General features: G+C 41.0%; 1 pseudogene across 1 annotated transcript; it reads left to right on the top strand.

Moving 5' to 3' along the window:
* Positions 1-1,892: 1,892 nt before the first annotated feature.
* On the top strand, positions 1,893-2,955 carry LOC308340170 (glyceraldehyde-3-phosphate dehydrogenase-like; annotated as a pseudogene). Its single transcript has one exon. The product of its transcript is annotated as a glyceraldehyde-3-phosphate dehydrogenase-like (transcript).
* Positions 2,956-6,595: the final 3,640 nt, after the last annotated feature.

Below are 6,595 nucleotides of genomic sequence, written 5' to 3'. Positions count from 1 at the left end.
GGAGTTGGGTGGCCCTTCAGTGTCCCAAAACAAGGCAAGGGAGTCAGGCACTTGAATCTAGGGGTTCTTATGAGATTGTTTGTGGGCTGTTTTAATCTAATTAACCCTCCATGCACTTGTCACCCAATCAGGTTTTGTTGACATGCTCATCTATCAGGTAGTTGTTTACATGGGAAAGGACAGAGGGCTTCTTTCAGGGCAGTATAGAATAACAGGTTGGGGTCTTCTTCCTTTTAAAGGTATTTTCCTCTTAGGATGGGGGCCCTTGCCCATGCCTGCCTTTTTTCCAACCATCCTCCATTAGTGGGAAATCCTGTTGAGTGTTGTAATTCCTGTATATATGTGCAAGTGTGTGGGAGGAAGAGTAGAAAAATTATGCTATCTCCTTAATTAGTAACATTCAGTGGATTGGCAGATTGGAAGTCGGAAAGGGAAAACCTAAGGAGGAACAAAACTTGAAAATCACTGGAATTTCAGAAATAGGTACAAATTATACATGTTCAGTGACAGCCAACAGGGTGGAGAACAGGATTGTAGACTAAAAGGTTTTAGGACAGGTATGCGGAATTTAAGAAACAAAACAGAATCATAGAGGAAGAGAGGCAAAAATAAAACAAGAGGAAATCAGAGAAAACAAACCATAAGAGACTCTTAATCATAGGAAACAAAATAAGGGTTGCTAGAGGGGAGGGTGTGGGTAAAGGGGTAACTGGGTGATGGATATTAAGGAGGGCATGTGATGAAAGGAACACTGGGTATTATATAAGACTGAGGAATCATTGACTTCTACCTCTGAAACTAATAACATATTATATGTTAATTAATTGAATTTAAATTAAAAAATAAAATATATAAATAAAAAAAGGTTTTAGGAGAGGTATAAAACAGGAAAATTATAGTCATAGAAGTAAAACTATTAATAAAATGTTTTTAGGAGGAGAAAAGGAATTTTGACAGGTCAACCAACACTTTCTCATAACCTTCCAGCATTGATCTATAACATGGGGGCCAGAACACAGAAATTGGTTGTGGAAAGTCATTAATAATGGGGATAGAGGAAGGGAGCATAACAAAAAGTCAAGTAGATGAGAGATGCTAGAGTGCCAGTGAAGAGATTATTGAAGTTACTAGTGGAGGTAAGAGGATGTTTATATGACTTTCATGGATCAGAACACTTTATTCCCCGGAACTACCTGCCATCTTGGGGTCTTACATGAGGAGGGCAACTGCATATGGGGGCAGATGGGCCCTTTCTTTTTTAACTCTGTTAAAGCAGCCATTCCAAAGTTTTAATCTAATTTATTTTATTTTAATTTATTTCTGCCCCCAGGCAAGAGTTTTGCCTAGGGGAGATGGCGTGAAGCTAACTAACAAGGAGAAATAGATAAAAATATTTCTTTTTTTTCTATTTTTAAACTTTTTTTCTATTTTGAAACAGAAATGGAAGATGAAAGCATTCATATTAAGAGTTTTATAAGTTGAAAACAGGCTTCCTGTGAATCATGTGCAAAGTGGCTGTAAAGAACAATTCAATAGAAATGGAATTGCCAAGTCATAAGAGATTCACAAATTGCTCTCAGTTGGGCTGCTGAATTGATCTGTGGTCTCCACATCCACAGAGGAGGATGTTTGCTGCCCTTGGCACAATAGGACAATCCTATCTAAATCACTATATCCAATCCTCAATGCACTCTTTTAAGGAACATTGACATTCTGTGCATGTGGAGGGCAATGATGGGAGGGTACAGATGAGAAAACTAGAGTTTTGCAGCTTCAACAAAACAACTCTTGAAATATTTCAACTGTCATTAGAGAGAAAGAGATTTGACTCGTTGCTGTAGCTGAGGGGTCTACATATTTCATTTAACTTTAAAAATCATGTTAGGGCTCTTCATTCCTCCCCATTTGACAGACAGCTGCATCTCTTAGTGCAGTGCCAGCTGCATCCCTGAGATAGGATGGTGAAGGCTGGAATACATGGATTTGACCGTATCGGGCACCTAGTTACCAGGGCTGTCTTAACTGGCAAAGTTGATATTGTTGCCATCAATGACCCTTTCATTTACCTCAACTACATGGTCTACATGTTCCAGTATGATTCCACCCACGGCAAATTCCATGGCACAGTCAAGGCTGAGGACAGGAAATTTGTCATCAAAGGAAAGCCCATCTCCATCTTCCAGAATTGAGTACCCCAACATCAAATGGGGTGATGCTGGTGCTGAGTATGTTGTGGAGTCCACTGGGGTCTTTGCTACTGTGGAGAAGGCTGGGGCTCACTTGAAGTATGGGGTCAAGAGAATCATCATTTCTGCTCCTTTTGCTGATGCCCCTATGTTTGTAATGGGCATGAAGCATGAGAAGTATGACAACTCCCTCAAGATTGTCCTCAATGCATCCTGCACCATGAACTGATTGGCACCTCTGACTAAGGCATCCATGACAACTTCAGCATTGTGGAGGGACTCATGACCACAGTCCACGCCATCACTGCCACCCAAGAGACCATGGCTGGCCCCTCTGTGAGGCTATGGCATGATGGTTGAGGGGCTGTCCAGAGCATCATCCTTGTTTCTATACTGGCACTGCCAAGGCTGTAGGCAAGGTCATCCTGAGCTGAATGGGAAGTTCACTGGCATGGCCTTCCATGTCCCTACCCTCAATGTGTCAGTTGTAGATCTGACCTGCTGCATGGAGAAAGCTGCCAAATATGATGATGTCAAGAAAATGGTGAAGCAGGCATTGGAGGGCTCCATCAAGGGCATCCTGGGCTACCGTGAGGACCAGGTTGTCTCCTGTGACTTTAACAGTGACACCCACTCTTCCACCTTCAATGCTATGGCTGGCATTGCTCTCAATGAGCACATTGTCAAATGCATTTCCTGGTAGCATGATAAATTTGGCTACAGCAACCAGATCGTGGACATTATGATCCACATGGCCCCCAAGGAGTAAGAGCAAGAGTAAGAGAGAGGCTCTCAGTCTCTCAGTTGCCAGACTGTCCTTCCCCCAACTCATCTACCAACACACTGAGAATCTCCTGACCTCCACAGTTTCCATCTCAGTCCCCCTGGATAAAGGGAGGAGCTTGAGGAGCCCCACCTTGTCATGTACCATCAATAAAGTATACTGCACTCAGCACCCCCCGACCCAATCATGTTAGGTAGCTATTTTAAAATATATATATACTAAAAGGCCATTCAGAACTTCAGGGGAAGTTGGTGGAGTAGGAGGACCCTAAACTCAACTTGACCCAGGGATGCTACTAGATAACATCTGTATTGTGTAAATAATCCAGAGAGTGAAAAGAAGACTGGCAGAATAGACTCTCCACAGCTAAATGTAGAGGAGAGCAGGAAAGGCAGAGATAGTGGGAACTAAAAAAAGACTAGCATTACTATCTGTGGAAGAGAGGGACACTGGGGGCACAGAATGGAGAGAGAAAAAGACCCTTGCATCAGGAACCTGGCACAAGGAACCTCCACAGGGAGCAAAAATCGCCATAACATTTGGCTTTAAAAAGAAGAGGGTCCTAATTTCTTGAATTTTTTTTTTCTTAGATTTATTTATTTTAGAAAGAGTGAGCAAGTACAAGCAGGCACAGAGGGACAAGGACAGAGAGAATCCTCAAACTCAGACTCCCTGCTGAGTGTGGAGCCCAATGCAGGGCTTGATCCCAGGACTCTGAGATCATGACCTGAGCTGAAATCAAGAGTCAGTTGCTTAACTAACTGAGCCTCCCAGGCACCCCTCACTTCTGGAATTATTACGATTAGCTGGGCTTAACACCTGGAACTTTAAAAACCAGTGAGCTTGGCTCTGGGACAGCCAAGAGAGTGAAGTCCCCATGCTTAAAGAGACAGTAAAACAAATGGCCCCACAGAGATACAGCACAGAAGCAGCTGTTTCATTTGTAACAGGAAGTTTTGTTATATGCAGGATGATTTAACTAATCTCAGAGCCAGTGGTAGGTGACCAGGGATCATTGGGAGACTTCTCCAAGTACAAAGGAGTTGACAGGGACCATTTCTCTCCCTCTCTCCGAGCCTAGGCACAAGGACACCTGCAGGAACTAGTGCTATGCCTAATTTGCTAACTGTGCACTCCACCCACACATTCTCCTATGGTACTATCCCTTCCAATATGTTCAGAGCCCACCCAAAGTGATGTCATAAGCCTGGCAGTGTGTAAGCAGCCCTGACAGAGAACAGCGCCACTCTAAAGTGACTCCTGCCCCCGGGAAAGGAGAAGATACTACACATAGTACTCTGATTGTAGTCCCAGTAGTGGGTGCAGAGCAGACAGCTGGTCTGACTGCAGGTCACACTAACCAATGAAACCTTCTCAGAGCACAACACAGGAAAAGCACCTGCAGTTTGGTGTTACTGCATCTCTGGCTAATACCTGGTCTGACTCAACTGAAGCCCAGATTGGCCCACTAACAACACAGAGACAAAACTGTGCCCACAACAGGCAAAGAAAGACCATTGCAGACAACTGGGGTGAAGGTAAAAGCAGCTGAGTCACAACAGAAGGGTGCACAAAACGCACATTGAAGATATACCTGAAGCACCAGGTTATGAAGAACATGGAACAATTCACTGCAGGGCACTACCTTCAAAAACAGGAGACAAAGCTGACTTTCCAAACACATAGAAACAGAACACAGAGAGTTAGACAAAATGAAGAGACAGAAGACTATGTCCCAGATGAAAGAACAGGACAAAATCATGGCAAGAGACCTTAACAAAATGGAGATAAATATGTCTAATAGAGAAATTAAAGTAATGGTCATAAACATACTGACCAAACTTGAGAAAAGAGTGCAAAACATTAGTGAGTCCCTCCCTTAATGATTAGATAGAAAAGATTAAAAAGGAACCAATCAGACATGAAGACCAAAATAACTGAAATTAAAAACACACTAGATAGAATAAATAGTAGACTAGAGGAAGCAGAATGAATCAGTGACCTGAAAGACAGAGTAATAGAAAGCAACCAACTTGAACATAAAAGAGAAAAAAATAATAATAATAAATGAAAATAGATTTAGGGGAACACAGTAACACCATCAAGTATAATAACATTCACATTACAGGGATCCTAGAAGGAGAAGAGAGAGAGGGAGGAGCAGAAAATTTATTTGAAGAAATACTACATGAAAACTTCCCGGATCTGGAGAAGGAGACAGAAATCCAGATCCAGGAGGCACAGAAAACCGCCAACAAAATCAACCCAAGTCAGTTCCCACCAAGACACACAGTAACTAAAATGGCAAAAAGTAGTGATAAAGAGAGAATTTTAAAATCAGCAAGAGAAAAGAAAACAGTTACATACAAAGGAAACATTATAAGGCTATTAGCTGACTTTTCAGCAGGAACTTTGAAGATCAGAAGGGAGTGGCATCATATATTTAAAGTGCTGAAAGAAAAACCATACAGCCAAGACTGCTCTATCCAGCAAGACTATCAATCAGAATAGAAGGAAGGATGAGTTTTCCAGACAAACCAAAGTTAAAAGAATTCATCATCAAACCAGCCCTAAAAGAAATGTTAAAGGGGAGTCTTTGAGTGGAAAGGAAAGACCATATAGTAGGAGTAAGAAAAGTAGGAAGCACAAAAGTAGTAAAAATAAATATATCTATAAAAATCAGTGTATCAGGATTCACAATAAATGGGTGTAAAGTAGAACACCATACACCTAAAACATGGTGAGGCAGGGGGCGGGGGGAGAAGAGTAAAGTATGGGTTCAAACTTCAGCAACCATTAACCTAATATAGACTATTATACACAAAACATGTTGTATAAAAATGTAATGGTAACCACAAATCAAAAAGTAATAAATATACAAGAAATAAAGAGAAAGGAATCCAAATATATCACTAAAGAAAACTAGCAAACCATGAGAAGAGAGCAAGAGAAGAAAGGAACAAAAAAGAAATGCAGAACAACCATAAAACAAGTAACATATCTATCAATAATTACTTTGAATTAAAATGCTCCAATCAAAAGACATACGGTGACAAGATAGATAAAAAAAGCAACACCTATCTATATGCTGCTTACAAGAAACTCATTTCAGATCTAAAGACACATACAGATTAAAACTGAAAGGATGGAAAAACATTTATCATGCAAACGGAAGTGAAAAGAAAGCCAGGTAACAATATTTATAAAGGGAAAAATAGACTTTAAAACAAAAAATGTAACAAGAGACAAAGAAGGACTTTATATAATCCTAAAGGGAACAATCCAATAGGAAGATATAACAATTGTAAATATTTAGGGGCGCAACATGGGAGCACCCAGATACATCAAGCAGCTAATAACAAACATAAAGGAAGTAATCAAGGGGTGCCTGGGTGGCTCAGTCCATTAGGCATTCAACTCTTGATTTCAGCTCAGATCATGTTCTCAGGGTTGTGAGATTGTGCCCTACATCAGGCTCCATGCTCATTGCAGAATCTGTGTGAGATGCTTTCTCTCCCTCTCCCTCTCCCCCTCCCCCACTGGTGCACATTCTAAATAAATAAAATCTTTAAAAAAAAATAATCGATAGTCAAACAATAATGGTAGGGAACTTTAACACCTCACT

This window comes from Martes martes (genome assembly GCF_963455335.1).
Source record: "Martes martes genome assembly, chromosome: 3".
NCBI lineage: Eukaryota > Metazoa > Chordata > Mammalia > Carnivora > Mustelidae > Martes > Martes martes.
This window is presented reverse-complemented; position numbering and strand designations above follow the sequence as displayed.